Source organism: Euprymna scolopes, chromosome 46 (genome assembly GCF_053919585.1).
Source record: "Euprymna scolopes isolate OS-2025 chromosome 46, ASM5391958v1, whole genome shotgun sequence".
Classification (NCBI taxonomy): Eukaryota; Metazoa; Mollusca; class Cephalopoda; order Sepiida; family Sepiolidae; genus Euprymna; species Euprymna scolopes.
Window position 1 is genome coordinate 86,707,463 of NC_136527.1, and position 17,471 is coordinate 86,724,933.

The 17,471-nt window shown below is 37.3% G+C and overlaps 1 long non-coding RNA gene across 1 annotated transcript; it reads left to right on the forward strand.

The window, feature by feature from the left end:
* The first annotated feature begins 9,870 nt into the window (after nucleotides 1–9,870).
* On the forward strand, nucleotides 9,871–16,028 carry LOC145270975 (uncharacterized). The gene is made up of 2 exons (XR_013865640.1): nucleotides 9,871–13,143; nucleotides 15,760–16,028. It is a non-coding gene; the product is annotated as an uncharacterized LOC145270975 (long non-coding RNA).
* The last annotated feature ends 1,443 nt before the right edge of the window (nucleotides 16,029–17,471 follow it).

The window sequence follows — 17,471 nt, forward strand, 5'->3', positions numbered from 1 at the left end:
GTAAACAGGGATGCAACACCGAGGAGGCGATGGGACAGACGTTGGAGATTGACCTATAGCACGCACGGGGCCTATTAGATTAGATACTCTTTTTTTTGTTGTTTTTGTGCTCAACGATAAAAACCGACTTCTTCATTTGTGTTTGCTTCTCATTTTCGCTTTTTCTCTGATAAGTGTTTCGCTAATGTGAAAAAGAAAACATGTTCGAACGTTTGCTGACATTTATTGGATGTGTTCCTACCAGTATTTTGCTTAATTTTCGAGTTTGGAGCGATTATCGAGTCTCACAAGATGTCTGTAAAATGTCAGACACTTCTTTATTGTTCTAACTTAAAACCGTGCGCTACTTTTGTTTGTGTTAAATAAACGTTTTAAAATAAGTTAAAACAACAAAAATGTGATCTAGGTAGAAGAGTAACTTACCTTGCCTTTGGTAACATTCATTTTCTTATATATTTATTTGTTCAAAGTTTCATAGAATAAAAAGTTCTGACACAACTTTGTCGAGCGATTTATAATCGATTTCATTTAACTTCTGTTTGACCCCGGCACGTACGACCCTTTCTCTCCTTCCCCCACTCTCTCTCTCTCTTCTTTAGCTTGGTGACAAGCGATATGCTTATGTGTGCGTGCGTGTGTGTGTGTGTATGTGTGTACATGCGTGCGTATGTGTGTTGTCGTATTCACGAAAATTTAAAAAAATAAAAACGTTTTTCCCCGACCGGCCAGATTAGGGTTGTGAGGTGTGGTTAGATAGAGTTCATGAAAATAAATGTTAGCAATAAAAACTTTTGGTAAACCAAGTTAGAAAAAAGAATACAATTTACTTCCCCACGGAGCCACCGATTCTTCTTCTTTTTTTAGGCGATGTAATAAGCCATATTTTTGAGCAGGGTTGCCTCCTCTCTTTATTTTGGTTTGTATATTTTTCATCTTGCAAAAATGCTCCCGGGAGATCTTTTTAGGATTCTAAAGGTTTGCTTTTTTTTACACTTTTTATTATCTTCGAAAAATGTAAAAAAGAATGTAAACAGGCAGTTTACGATTTGAAATGCATCGTTAAAATGATATTTTTTGCTAGTTCTTTCAACTTTATATTTTTATTTCGTCGTCTTCAAGTCCAATGTAAACAAGTTCTTGATGAGCCGTTCCTCTTAAATAATCCAATTTACCAAATTTACACTTCTAACGATTACTATGATATTGTCCATTGACTACTGTATGTACACACTTTAACCCTTATCCTCGAGTGGCCTCTGGGGCTTGATAAGTAATGATTCCTTTATAAAATAAAAAATATTTCAATACTGAGTCTATAGTCAGTCTGTGCTGGTTTTCCTTGCGATATTCGTTTTCAGCATACCTGAACAAACTGAGGGTTGGCCCCTTTCATATGCCGCCTGTTAAAACTGTTCACACATGGTCGCCAGCGATTTACATTTCAAAATACACGCATTAATAAAACAAGCTCCAAAACTAGTAGTCGGTCATTCTCTGCTAATTTTCCTTGCGATATTCGTTTTCAGCATACCTGAACAACTTGATGGTTGGCCGCTTTCATATGCCGCCTGTTCAAACATGGTCGCCAGTGATTTACATTTCAAAATACACGCATTACTATCTCGAAAACTATTCGTCTGTCTGTGCTAATTTTCCTTGCGATATTCGTTTTCAGCATACCTGAACAAACTGAGGGTTGGCCCCTTTCATATGCTGCCTGTTCAAACATGGTCGCCGTGATTTACATTTCAAAATACACGCATTAATAAAACTAGCTCCAAAACTATTTGTCTCTGCTAATTTTCCTTGCGATATTCGTTTTCAGCATACCTGAACAAACTGACGGTTGGCCCCTTTCATATGCCGCCTGTTCAAACATGGTCGCCAGTGATTTACATTTCAAAATACACGCATTAATAAATCGAAAACTACGTGTCTGTGCTAATTTTCCTTGCGATATTCGTTTTCAGCATACCCGAACGATTTTAAAATGACAGTCCGAATGTTAACGAAGCACACACACACACACACACACACACACACACACACACGTAAACTCAGTGAAAATCTCTACTGTCGATAAGCTAGTTGTAAATTAGATTACTGGCTCTTATGAGTTTTAGTCTAACCACCCTTTACAACTGTGATACAGTAGAACAGTCCGTCTCTGGACAATTAGCAGTGTATCGCATAACTCAATGACAGTGTCGAATGTCAACTAGCTAGTTGTAAGTTAGGTTACTGGCTCTGATGAGTTACACTCTAACCACCCTTAATAACTGTGATACAGCGGAACAGTCCGTTTTTGGACAAGTGGCGGTGATCGCATAACTCATTGAAAGTGCCGAATGTCTATTAGCTAGTTGAAACTTAGATTACTGGCTTTAATGAGTTTCAGTCTAACCACACTTAATAACTGTGATACAGCGGAACAGTCCGTCTGTTTCGCATAACTCATTGACAGTGTCGAGTGTCGATTAGCTAGTTGTAACTTCGTAGCCAGCCGAAAAGCCCCTTTAAGAAGAGACTTGAAGATAATAATTATTGTTTTTATTTGTAATGTTATTCTTATCGTCCAGCCATGCACGTGCAGAAATGCATTTCCAACGCAACTGTGTTAAAAAACTTACTTCCCCTTCAATGAGACAAGAACGCCGACACTCGACTTCGCACCGATACGCGAATGACGATACATAGAAATGAAAGCTGTTGATTTTATGTATTGAATTTTACGACTTTGCCGGCCCTCGTGACAAGATGTTCCGGCAGATACTGCAGGCTATGACTAGCTATGACTAGCAAAGACCAGATGTGGGGGCAACCCCACATGCCTGACCATTAACCAGCTCCCATTTCCCACCTCTCGGGAGCTGGTCCCCTTTTTCCCTTCCCCCTCCCTTCACTCCTCACATTAAAAATCGGCCTTGTGCCTAATTTGCTTGGTGGGGGAGCAAATAAATACCATCTGTTCCGGCAGATACTGCCAGCAAAGACCGTATATGGGGCTGACCCCACATATAAGACCTTGGTCAATGTAGGGGTAACCCTTCATACCAATTGTCACCATCCCGCTCCCCTACTCCCCGGGGAGTTGTTCCCCATTTCCCCCTCAGTCCTCACATTAAAAATCGGCCTTGTGCCTAATTTGCTCGGTGGTGGGGGAGCAAATAAATACCATCTGTTCTTCAGATGCTGCACTTCTATTTCTTGTTCTCTTTCGGTGGAGGAGAAATCCTTCACGACTGAGACAGTTTTTATTTTTGTACCTTTTCTCCACGTTAAAAAAACGACCCTGGTGTCTAACTCTGTCCCGTGGGGAGGCATAGTAAATAGGTACACACACAGACACAGCGACGAACGGACTTGGCGACGCTTTCGATTGTAAATATAAGAGCGTTGTCGGCGGCGACAACCGGAAATGGCAAACCCTGTGTCAGTCAGATTTGTTTATTTCACGCCAATTTGGACCGCGAAATAATTCGTTTTAACTAATGAGACCTGTGGAAATTCTAAGGTTAATCCTTCGGAGTTAAGACAACCAAGCGTAAAAGTTGATATACAAAACAAATATATAATATATAAATGTTACCAAAGGCAAGATAAGTTACTCTTCTACGTACTTGAACAAGTGTTTTAAGTTCTGCTGCGATATTCGTTTTCAGCATACCTGAACAAACTGAGAGTTGGCCCCTTTCATACGCCGCCTGTTCAAACTGTTCAAACATGGTCGCCAGTGATTTACATTTCACAATACACGCATTAATAAAACTTGCTCTAAAACTATTTGTCTTAGCTACTTTTCCTTGCGATATTCGTTTTCAGCATACCTGAATGAGAGTTAGATTCTATAGACCAAGGCAAGTCAACGTGTATATAAAAAAATATTTTCGTTAACAGATACTACACATTGATCGTTTATTTTATTTGATTTGATGTATTTTATATTTATTTATTTTTTATTGATCTTATTTTCATTTAACATTTAATGTTTTGGTGTTGTATTACTGTACACATAGATTCGAAAAAGTTGTAATAAAAACAAATATATAACAAATAAATGTTATCAAAGGCAAGATAAGTTACTTTTCTACCCAACTGGATATATTTTTCGTGTTTTTATTCAATATAACATGTTTATTCAGCCGTAAGTTTGGGAAAAGGTGTTATAAATAAAAACCCAGATAAAATACTGTACAAACTCGATCAATATATGTTACCGTGACATAGGTGGACATATATTCGGCGGGTTTTTAGTAGTATTGTGTATAGTTTTTTATTTATAACACCTTTTCCCAAACTTACCGTGTTAAAGAGAGAATCAGACGCCATTTTGAATGTTCCAATACATCGGTAAACACTATGTTTTTCGAGCTGAATAAACATGTTACCTTGAATAAAAACACAAAAATTATATCCAGTTTGGTAGAAAAGTAACTTATCTTGCCTTTTGATAACATTTATTTGTTATATATTTGTTTTTTGACAACTTTTTCGAATCTATGTGTACAGTAATACAAACCCGATGTTTTTTTTTATTAAATAGTTAGGTGACTGTACGGAATAGTTACAAAACGCCTTCCTCTCCCCATTTTAAGAACGACTTTCGGAATTGGGGGGAGCCCAATCTCTCCATGGTAAGAACGGCTTTCCAGATTGTGAGGTGTTTTTTTTCAGAAAGCCGTTCTTATCATGGAGAGATTGAAAGTGTTAATACAAGTTAAATTGAATTTTTATCAGATCTTCTGCTTATTAAATTATTGGACAGAATAGTTAACATGATCCTCTCTACATTAAGAATGGCTTTCTGAACTTTTAAGGTAACGATTTCTTAAAAAAATACAATTTAATAACAAAAAAAAAACAGTTATTTTTACGATTCGAAAGAGGGAGGCGGTGGGAGGGGGAGGAATTGGCGCGTTGAAATAAAATTCGTTGAATTTCAAATTCGCTTGATACCCCCACCCTTCGCCACGTCATGACAGAAACAAAACTTTGACGAGATGTAATCTATTTCATTTAACTTCCGTTTGACCCCGGGCAAGAGTGCAGACACGTGCGGAGTGTGTGGGTGTGTGGATGGAAGTTTTATTGTTTTATTACTTTCATAATTTCATTATTTTCCGTCTTTCTCTCCCCCCCCTCTCTCTCTTTCTGTCTCTCTCTCTCTCCCCCTCTCTCTCTCTCTCTCTCTCTCTCTCTCTCTCTCTCTCGTGCTCACATGAAATAAACGCGGGAAGAAATATGTTTGGGTGGAATTTGCCATTTCACGAAACGTCGTGGTTAGAGACACATGTATTTTTACTGGGAGTTTTCACTAGAAGAAAAGTAAGTAATTTTTGGTATAATTTGTGATTTTATTACAGCATTTCTTTTATGTAAAATAATAATCTTGTTTTTTTTTTAATGTTTAAAGTGAATAATAAAAAAAAAATGATATTTTATTTAAGTTATTATAATTACCTCGTGTTATTAAACGAAAAAAAAAAATGAACAGACACTACACATTTCGTTCTTTATATATAATTTTCAGTATAATTTATATCTATGTGTACAGTAATACAAACCCTATATTTGTTAATGAATATCACTTAAATAAACCACTCTACAGATGGATGTGATATTTGGAATATGCTGTAACATTGATAAAGACGAACTAAGGAACAGTTACGTCATAGACACAAAATATACGTATGATTATAATAGGAAAAAAACAAAAACCTGCAAAAGTATATGCAGTTATGCTACCGTGCCGAAATAAAAACGGTATTATTTAGAAATCTATTCTTTGTATTCTAACATTGTAATCAAGTTGTCGTGAAACTTGAATTTCAAATGAAAAAACGAAAAAAACAAAACAAAAAAGGAAATACAAAAACACGGTAACATAAATGCATAATTACTAATTATGTCTTTCTGGCTAAACGTAGTAACCGTTTCTTTTTTCTGTATTTGTATAAAAATTAGTACATGTTTTTTATTAGATATTGAAATCCATGTTATTAGGTTGAAATGGGCGCTTCTACACTATTGGGACGAGATTTCAGAATTGTAGGAATGCGAGTTAATGCGACAGTTGATGTTGAATTCGAAAGTGATTTTGGAGCCTTTAAACTGTCATTAATAATAATAAAACAGATACTACACTTTGAATTATTTGCTAATAATTAAAAAAAATATTTTCGTTAACAGATATGACACATTGATCGTTGTTTTTATTTGATTTGATGTTTTTTTATTTTTATTTATTTTTTTATTGATCTTATTTTTATTTAACATTTGATGGTTGTTATTAAATTGTTAGATGCTTGTACGGAATGGTTACAAAACGCCCTCCTCCTCTCTCCATTTTAAGAACGACTTTCGGAATGGCCGTATCCCAATCTCTCCATGTTAAGAACGGCTTTCTAACGCCGACACTTGACTTCGCACCGATACGCGAATGACGATTCATAGAAATTAAAGCTGTTGATTTTATGTATTGAATTTTACACGACTTTCTCGGCCCTCGTGACAAGATCAAAGTGTAGTATCTGTTCTCTCAGTTACGAAACTGTCCGCCACCGGGCTTTCTGGATAGGTTAAGGTGTTTTCATACTAATCTTCGTTAGCAAGGACCGACTCCACATTTGTGGGAGCTTGGACCCGGAAACCGATCCCCTTTTTTGGGAGACTGGAATCTCGGGACCAACACCACTAGCTGGTAGTTGAGACCTGCTTTTGTTGTTTTTTTGCATGCGTTTTTTCTTCGTTCCGGTCTCTTCCCTCTAGAGACAGGGGATGGTCTAATTTCTCCACACTTAATTGCCTGAGCAGCACTGACCTGCCAGGCCCAAACTTTGTCTATCTTCGCTGCTCTCCCAGTGGATCGAGCAGACAGGGCTCTCTTTCTCGCTTCCGTTGGGGTAAGTTAGTGGGTAGTTGGGAGCTTGGACCCGAAACCGATCCCCTTTTTTGGGAGACTGGAATCTCGGGACCAACACCACTAGCTGGTAGTTGAGACCTGCTTTTGTTGTTTTTTTGCATGCGTTTTTTCTTCGTTCCGGTCTCTTCCCTCTAGAGACAGGGGATGGTCTAATTTCTCCACACTTAATTGCCTGAGCAGCACTGACCTGCCAGGCCCAAACTTTGTCTATCTTCGCTGCTCTCCCAGTGGATCGAGCAGACAGGGCTCTCTTTCTCGCTTCCGTTGGGGTAAGTTAGTGGGTAGTTGGGAGCTTGGACCCGAAACCGATCCCCTTTTTTGGGAGACTGGAATCTCGGGACCAACACCACTAGCTGGTAATTGAGACCTGCTTTTGTTGTTTTTTTGCATGCGTTTTTTCTTCGTTCCGGTCTCTTCCCTCTAGAGACAGGGGATGGTCTAATTTCTCCACACTTAATTGCCTGAGCAGCACTGACCTGCCAGGCCCAAACTTTGTCTATCTTCGCTGCTCTCCCAGTGGATCGAGCAGACAGGGCTCTCTTTCTCGCTTCCGTTGGGGTAAGTTAGTGGGTAGTTGGGAGCTTGGACCCGAAACCGATCCCCTTTTTTGGGAGACTGGAATCTCGGGACCAACACCACTAGCTGGTAATTGAGACCTGCTTTTGCTGGTTTTTTGCATGCGTTTTTTCTTCGTTCCGGTCTCTTCCCTCTAGAGACAGGGGATGGTCTAATTTCTCCACACTTAATTGCCTGAGCAGCACTGACCTGCCAGGCCCAAACTTTATCTATCTTCGCTGCTCTCCCAGTGGATCGAGCAGACAGGGCTCTCTTTCTCGCTTCCGTTGGGGTAAGTTAGTGGGTAGGGTGACGTGGGGTAGGGCGGGTGCTTCGTTTCTGCTCCCCTCTGTGGGCAGGGATTCCTATCCCCTCTCTCTCTTAATTGCGACGCGGCACTCTGGCCCGCTAGCACCCACTGCGTCTTTCTTCTCTGCTCTCCCCCCCCCCCTCGCGGGGGGATCTGAGCTGCTAACCCGACATCCCCGTGAGGGGAAGTCAAAAACTCTAATTTCTTCAAAGTCCGCTCCTCCCCCTCCATTCCCCTGGGTTTTCTTTTCCCCCACTACACTTTGGTCTGCGTCAGCGGCCAGTGCAACCGCCACGATGCCAGGCAGGAGGGGTACGTTACCCCAAATGCGCAAGATTTATTAATAAATAATAAACTAGACAAAATACTTTGAGAAATTCGCTCAATATATGTTAACGTGACATAACTTGACATATATTCGGTGGTTTTTTAATAGTATTTTGTCTAGTTTATTATTTATAACACCTTTTCCCGAACTTACCGTGTTAAAGAGACAGTCGGTCGCCATTTAGAATTTTCCAATACATCGGTAAACACTGTATTCTTTTCGAGCTGAATAAACATGTTAAACTGAATAAAAACACGAAAATTATATCCAGTTTGGTAGAAAAGTAATTTATCTTGCCTTTGATAACATTTATTTGTTATATATTTGTTTATTGACAACTTTTTCGAATCTATGTGTACAGTAATACAAACCCTATAATTATTTCATGTCATTAAACGAAAAAAAAAAAAGAACAGATACTACACGTTTCCTTTTTTTACAGATATCATTGTCAAATAAAATGTATATTTATTTATAATTTGTTGTATTTTTAATAGTTTGCTGCAAACTTTAAATCGAGTATTAATCTTCTGTTTGAGAATGTGTTAAATTATCGATGGTTTTATATTGTATTTTTTTATTTATTTATAATTTTATTTCAGCATTTATTTAATATAGAATAACCACGTCGCTTATTTAATCATAAATAAAAAAAAAAAAAAAAAATTATTCTATAAAAAGCATTTTCATTCCAAAATACTGAAATCGCCATTAAATAACCTGGAAAAGGGTTGATATGGCGTATAAGCAAAAGCCAGACTAAGAAATCAAGGGCAGATAATCGGAAATCTTGATTGTCTCCCTTGACGAACTTGTCTCCACGGAATTTCACGAGTGTTGTGGTCGGCGTTACGGAAATTACCGACCGTTTACTCATTTTATTTGTTTAAATAATATTATATGTAGACTTTCACCTAACAAATTAAATAAGAAGACGTTAATTTAGATTTAAATTAAAAATATTTCTCTGTCTGTCTGTCTATCTATCTATCTAGCTGTACTGTATCTCTCCAACTACATCCTCTGTCTGTCTGTCTCTTTAACCTCGCATCGGCTCTCTGCTTGGTTCCTTATTTCAGCCCACCAAATTAGTTCAGTTTTTTTATATTTTTTTTTATTCATAATTTGATTTCAGTATTTATTTAATATAGAATAACCGGGTGTGTATTAGTACTGGACACATAGATTCGAAACAGTTGTCAAAAAACAAATATATAACAAATAAATGTTATCAAAGGCAAGATAAATTACTTTTTTACCAAACTGTATATAATTTTCGTGTTTTTATTAAATTAAACATGTTTATTCAGCTCGAAAAAACAGTGTTTACCGATATATTGGAAAATTCAAAATGGCGACCGACTCTATCTTTAACACGGTAAGTTCGGAAAAAGATGTAATAAATAATAAACCAGACAAAATACTGTTAGAAATTCGCTCAATATATGTTAACGTGACATAACTTGACATATATTGGGTGGTTTTTTAATAGTATTTTGTCTAGTTTATTATTTATAACACCTTTTCCCGAACTTACCGTGTTAAAGAGAGAATCGGTCGCCATTTCGAATTGATATTTAAAAAAAAAAAAAAAAAAAGAATCCTAGCTACTGAGTTGTAGTCGACAATCGTAACATATCCCAAAATTACGAAAATGCAATCATTAAAGAATTTCCTAATTTTTTGTTTATTACAACAACATTGCAAGAGTAAGATTAGTAAATGTGGATGTGTATTTTCCCCCCTAAAGTCCAACCCTATCCTCACCGTGGTAGGGGGGTGTAACGTTGTAGTTGAACAACAACTACACGGCTAAATGGGCTCTGGCAAAACAAAATCCAGGAAATGACGTCCGTCATCTGGTCGTCTTTTTATACGCTTGCATGTGGCGAGCAAAGAAGACGTGTTAAGGAAGGAGCAGGCTGAAAGGAGAACATTCCCCGAACAAAAAAAGAAAAATGGGCCTTACCCTATCCCTTTCCCTTATCCTAACCCTAACCCCTCCCGTTTGCTTCCAAGGCCCCATTTGAGCGTGTTCTCCTCCGCAGGCCTGCTTCTCCAAGTTTCCCCGACTTTGCAGGTAACTGGTTTGGAGGCTTTCTAAAGCTCTTTTATCAGTGTCGGGGTGTTGAGTCCACACTTCCAGCTCAACAAATACCTGCAGTGCAAGGTGCGCTTCTCCGAATTTCCCCGAAGAGGGAGCGACACGTGCTCGTGTTTCTACTGTGTAATGCATGCGTGCCTCCACTTGACTACGGATGACTAGAGTAATACTAAAATAGTTTGTGTGTGCTCACAAGCTGCTTGAAGGGCGCTGGTAATATTATTCCTACTATCTATCAACTACGAGCTGGGGCGGTAATGCAATGATGGACCTCCGATTAATAATATCCGATACGATAGTAGGAATGGCAGTTTTGTGAGCTTTCATAGGCTCTTCCACATTCACGCACAATCTTGTGGTATCTCTCTAGGAATCCTGTTGGGTAGAGAGAACAAGAAGTCCCTTCCCTTGTTTTGGAAGGTTGTTCGCAGCAACGCTTGTTTTATATGGTGCCCTCTTTAGGGAGTTCAACACCTTGTTGTACGGAACCCGATCAAAATCCAGTTAATGATGGCATGAGTTTGTTGCGTCCGTCATCTGGTCGTCTTTTTATACGCTTGCATGTGGCGAGCAGAAAAGACGTGCTCGAGCAGGCTGGAAGGAGAACACTCCCCCGAAAGAGAAAAATGGGCCTCCCTCTCTCCCGTGTGCTTCCATCAAGGCCCAAATTGTGTGTGTTCTCCTTCGCAGGCCTGGTCCTCCAACTTTCCTCGACTTTGCAGGTAACTAATCTGGAGCTTTTCTAAAGCTCTTTTCTCAGTGTCGAGGTGTTGAGTCAACTCCCAGCTCAACAAATACCTGCAGCGCAAGGTGCGCTTTTCCGAATTCCCCCGAAGAGGGAGCGACACGTGCTCGTGTTTCTACTATGTAATTCACGCGTGCCTCCACTCGACTACGGACGACTAGAGTAATACTGCTATTAGTTTGCGTGTGCTCACAAGCTGCTTGAAGGGCGCTGGTAATATTATTCCTACTATCTATCAACTACGAGCTGGGGCGGTAATGCAATGATGGACCTCCGATTAATAATATCCGATACGATAGTAGGAATGGCAGTTTTGTGAGCTTTCATAGGCTCTTCCACATTCACGCACAATCTAGTGGTATCTCTCTAGGAATCCTGTTGGGTAGAGAGAACAAAAAGTCCCTTCCCTCGTTTTGGAAGGTTGTTCACAGCAACGCTTGTTTTATATGGTGACCTCTTTAGGTAGTTCAACACCTTGCTCTCCTTGACTCTTCTCATTGTCGAGGTTCTGAGTCCAGTTCCAGGTGTACAAATAGGTGCAAGTCTGGATAGGAAATCTCCCCAAGTGGGTGAGCCTACGCTCTTTCTTATCAGGCGACACGTGCTCGTGTTACTACATAATGCATGCATGGCTCCATTCGACCAGGAACGACTAGAGTAATACTACCATTAGTTTGTGTGTTCTCACAAGCTGCCTGAAGGGCGCTGGTAATATTATTCCTACTATCTATCAACTACGAGCTGGGGCGGTAATGCAATGATGGACCTCCGATTAATAATATCCGATACGATAGTAGGAATGGCAGTTTTGTGAGTTTTCATAGGCTCTTCCACATTCACGCACAATCTTGTGGTATCTCTCTAGGAATCGTGTTGAGTAGAGAGAACACTTCCGTTTTCTGCTCCGCCTTTTATTCCGAGTAGAAACCGCCTTTTTCGGAGGATGTTCGTAGCAATGCATGTTTTATGTAGCGCTCCACTTTGGGGAGATCATCACCTACCTGCCCAGACTGTCCTTTCCTGTACGGTACCTGGTAACGAGTGGATTCCACCCTTTCCCTCCTTTTTCAGTTTGATGGCGACCACGACTAGCCAGAGGTGAGTAAAGCATCAAGCGTTTCTTCTTTTCGATTTCAGTTTTTGTAATTGACAAGTTTAATTTTCCTCTTTTCCATTACTGCAGCTTCTAGTTAGAATCAGCACAATCCTCAGGTAAGTATTTCTTTCGTTGTGTTGCTAGTGATTAAAACGAATTCCTTTCTGCTTATATTTCCTTTAACCAACTTTAGCAAGTCTAACCGAAAATATTCACCCATGCATGATCATAACCAAAATTATTTTTCTGTTACAGGTATTTTATTTTAATAAAAATTAACAAAATAATTAACATACACTCAGTAAAATGCAATGTACTAAAGTAACATAAATAAAACAAAAACAAAATGTAAAAATAATAATGCAAAATACAAGTAGTTATTACAGGTTTCAACAGCAACAGCCATGACCCTGTCATCCCAATATTGGATGCAGTTCCAGAAACTCATAAAGTAAGTATTGATATCTTCTTCTAATTATAATTTTTTAAAAAAAGAAAATTTCACAAAAAATAAAATACTGTGATCTAAAGGAAAATAAACCGAAAAAAAAAAAATGTAAAAATAATAATGCAAAATACAACTAGTTATTACAGGTTTCAACAGCAACAGCCATGACCCTGTCATCCCAATATTGGATGCAGTTCCAGAAAGTCATAAAGTAAGTATTGATATCTTCTTCTAATTATATTTTTTTAAAAAAAGAAAATTTCACAAAAATTAAAATACTGTGATCTAAAGGAAAATATACTGAAAAAAAAAAAAATGTAAAACTAATAATGTGAAATACAACTAGTTATTACAGGTTTCAGCAGTAGCCGTTACGCTCTCATCCCGATCTTGGATGCAGTTCCAGAAAGTCATAAAGTAAGTATTGTTATTTCCTAATTATAATTTCCAAAAAAATAATTTCATAAAAATAAAATGCTATGAAATAAAGGAAAATAAATAAAACAAACAAACCAAAAAAAGAAAAAAACAATTAAAAAAAAAAGAAAAAGTTATTCAAGTTTTCAGCACCAGCAGCAGCAACACCCATGACCCCTCTCATCCCCATCTTGGAAGCAGTTCCAGAAATTCCTAAAGTAAGTAATAATATATTTTTTTTTTTATAAGCAACTCCAACTTCCCATCGAATTCATAAAGGTTTCATTTATTGTATCAATGTGTCTTGGTGGTGCTGCAACAACTACCTTGATTTATTTCTAATTTTCTAGTGATTGTTGAGACTTCAGGACTCTAAACCACCTTTTCAGCACTTGTTTTGTACCAGCTGCTGAATTTGCTTTGTTTTAGATGGGTTTCAGTTAATTTCTTAATTTACTTGATTTCTTTTTTGTCTAATGACTTTTGATGATTCCAGCTTCTAATTGGCCCTTTCTTTTCTTGTTCTCCAGTACCGTTGAACATTACTCGCTTTTTTTCGCACCTGATAAATTTTGCTAATTAATTTTTTCTCTTTTTGTTCCAGACTTTATCCTGTCTATTAACTTTTATTCTCTTTCTAGTTCTCTTGCAGCGTTGAACATTACTTGTTTTTGACTTATTTTTACTAGTGAGTGTTGAGACTTGAAGATTCTAAAAGAGCATTTCTTTACAGCACCTGATAAATGGCATCCTATTTACTTGATTTCTTTTTTGTCTAATGACTTTTGATGATTCCAGCTTCTAATTGGCCCTTTCTGTTCTTGTTCTCCAGTACCGTTGAACATTACTCACTTTTTTCGCATCTGATAAATTTTGCTAATTAATTTTTTCTCTTTTTGTTCCAGACTTTATCCTGTCTATTAACTTTTATTCTCTTTCTAGTTCTCTTGCAGCGTTGAACATTACTTGTTTTTTTTACTTATGTTTAGCATACGCACAGATTTGGTAAAGTTAGCCGAAAACAATTATATATAACATTTCTTCAGTTTGAACTCATTTTTGCCGAGAGAGATAGGTTTCCTTGTTCATGTGGATTTGCCTAAAGTAAAGTATGTAAATGCATGAACAATATGCTTTGTAATTATATACAAATATTTACATTACTATTGTATTACATTTTTACCTCAAACAAGGCACTTTGCCACTATCAGGGGGAAACATCTACTGGGGTACTGGGGTACTATGTAGGGATTTGGGCAGGGAGGTGTTGGTTCACGTTGCACTTGAACTTATGCATGTCAGTACAGTTGGGGAAGCAGTGACCTGGAATGGAATTCCAAATTCTAGCAGTTCTGGGGAAGAAACTACTGGAGTAGAAAGATCTTTTAAATGTAGGGATCTCTACAGTGTGGGGGGTGGGATTTTGCAGCTTGTCGGGTCTGTCGAGGGTGTTTACGTTGTGGGGGCACAAATGCTTGCAGTTCATCAGAGCATTCACCATTATAATAGTTGTAGAACAGGCAGAGGGATGCAACGTTTCGACGATGGGACAGAGGCTGAAGCTTAGATGCCAGTTTAGGGCCTATCAGATTTGCGACTCTCTTTTGAACCCTGTCAAGGAGCGAGAGACTAGTAGCCGATGCACCAGCCCAAATATGACAGCAATACTCCATACATGGGCGAATAGTGGCCTTGTTAGAGAGGTACAGGATACTTTGGGGTGTTAGAAGTTTTCTAGCACGGTAGAGAGAGCCCACCTTCCTCGCAGCAGCCCTGGCAATGCTCTCGATGTAATTGTTCCAGCTATAATTATCATTTTCATTATGGATCAGTAATATAATTTTACTACTGTTAATATATTCTAATAAATTATAATATATTAAATAACTATAAAAACTAAAACTAATAATTAAAAACAAAAAAATCATGATTAGATACTAAAACATAACTTATAAATTAGCGCTAAATTAAGTTATAACCGATCAAATAATAAACACTAAACCTCGACATAAATGTAAATATCAAAATGTTAAATTGTATAAATACTGAAAGATTAAACACTAATACTAAAATAATACTTTAAAACCAAAAATATACCAGAGAATAAGTGATAAGCTGTTCTAAAAATAAACTTATTACTAGTAAAAATATCTTGCTGATCCATATAAGAAAATGATAATAATAATGGCATATTAAAAATGAGCAATTATTAGAATAACGATTGCGCTCAAATTCGAGTTTGCCCTTTACACGCCTTTGCAGTAATATTTATGCCCCAAAACTGAAAAATGTGGCTGATTACTTGGACCTGAAAGTTCTAAACTAGCATAATTGTCTGGCATCTCAGTACTTTGTACAAAACTAGCATTTTAGCCGTGGGAGTTTGGGGGTTTTGTGTTGAGCCAAACAACGAAAAAACGCGTGGTAGCAGGGAGGAAGGCTAGAACCCGTTACGTGTTTGCGTGTATGACCACTGGCAGTGACGTAGGTTTAAATTAAAGCTAGAGAAAAGAAAGCACGGCATGACTTACAAATACATCGTGGATTAAAGCAACCCCCTAGCTATTTGTCGCGTGAAGTAATAATTACACTTATATATATGTTTTCCTTTATTTTTAACTTTGACACATTAACCATTATTGATTAAGGGTCATATGAATTTATTACGTTAGATCCATGGCCAAGGAAACTATATCTAACATTTCAGTGGTTTATACTATAAGTTGTACACTTTCACTTTTATAGATATATCCATTTCAAAATTACTCGGACTTGTAACGACATGATTCCATTTCCGTTGGATTAAAACTTGTCTCTTTTTTCTTTTTATTTAGCAACCAGCCGAAACTTCTCCCAGAAGAAGACCACTCCCATCCAAAATTTCTACAAGAACAGGATAGCCGCCGCCACTTCAGGGTCCTGGATATGACCTTAAACTGTATCCGATGGTAAAGCTCCATAAGCGGGCTTGGGGAGTGTGGAGCCACCCTTTAATTACCATTGCTCCCAGGTCCACTCTGACCCGGAGTGGTAGTACCTGTTAGGGTCCTCACTGTGGGTTACATATTTTTCTTCTAATAAACCTTTAAAAACTATAAGTCTATTTTCTGTGTTATCTATTTGTTATACATCATGTGCCCCGAATTAAATTGTGATATTCGTTTTCAGCATATTCAAAAAGATTTAAAAAATCGACATAGAATTACATATCAAATATAAAAAAAAAAAAGGCTAACCCTGACCCCCAACTCTAATCCATCCTAGAGACAATTTGATCAAAGAGGAGCAGCATGAATATCAGCAATAATGTATGCCAAAAAAAAAAAAAAAAAAAAATTACTTAATATTGGTTTGAACTATAAAGAACTCTGCACTTGTAGAGTTTTCGTAATTTTTGGATATATTACTATTTTCGACATGACAATTAACTACGTATGGAGGTTGGCTTTGTTTTAATATGCAGGGAGACGACGGTCTCATGACAGTCACCTCGGTCTTGTTCTAATTTGAGCCTGAACACTTGTTATGTTCCAAAGTAAATAAACGCTTTAAAATAAGTTAAAACAAAAAGAACTTCTCAGATATTAATCAAGGCAGATAAATCAAGTCAGAGTTTCCTTTAGGAAACCATATGAAAATATACTCACAAATATATGTATATATATATATATACATATATATGTGTGTGTGCTTTCTCAAGGGAGATAATAAAAATAAGAGTTATCTACCTTTAAAAAACATGAAAATGTACTAACAAATATATATATATATATATATAGTAATTTATGAAATATATATGGCGATTAAGCTACACTGAATATTCGGCGTTTCATCCACTATAGGATTCGTTAATTTATGAAATATATATGGCAATTAAGCTACACTGAATATTCGGCGTTTCATCCACTATAGGATTCGTCAGGCTAACGAATCCTATAGTGGATGAAACGCCGAATATTCAGTGTAGCTTAATCGCCATATATATTTCATAAATTACTAACGAGCTCTACCAACGTATTGAGCAGTTTTGAAGTAAATACTTAAAGTTTATGCATAAATCTATACTTTCGTATATTAATTTTATGTGAGTAAATGAAGTAGTTATATATATATATATATATATATACACAACTTCTTAATTTACTCACCTAAAATTAATATACGAATATTCGTTTTCAGCATTCCTGACCAAATTGAGGGTTGACCCCTTTCATATGCCGCCTGTACAAACATGGTCACCAGTGATTTTCATTACAAAAGTACACGCATTAATAAAACTAGCTATTTGTCTCAGTTAATTTTCCTTGCGATGGGTTGAATAGAAACCGACGTGAAAACAACAAATATATTCTATTAAAAAATTTTTTCTTCAAAATCTTTGGATTCGGCATTAAATAACCCGAAAAGGGTTGATATGCCGTAAAATAAAAACAACCAACAACCAATCCTGCTACCTGTTTTCCAGACTGTACTGATTTAAAAAAAAAATTTTTTTTACAATTTCACCCCAAACAAGACACACTGCCACTTTGATGTAGGGGGCTAC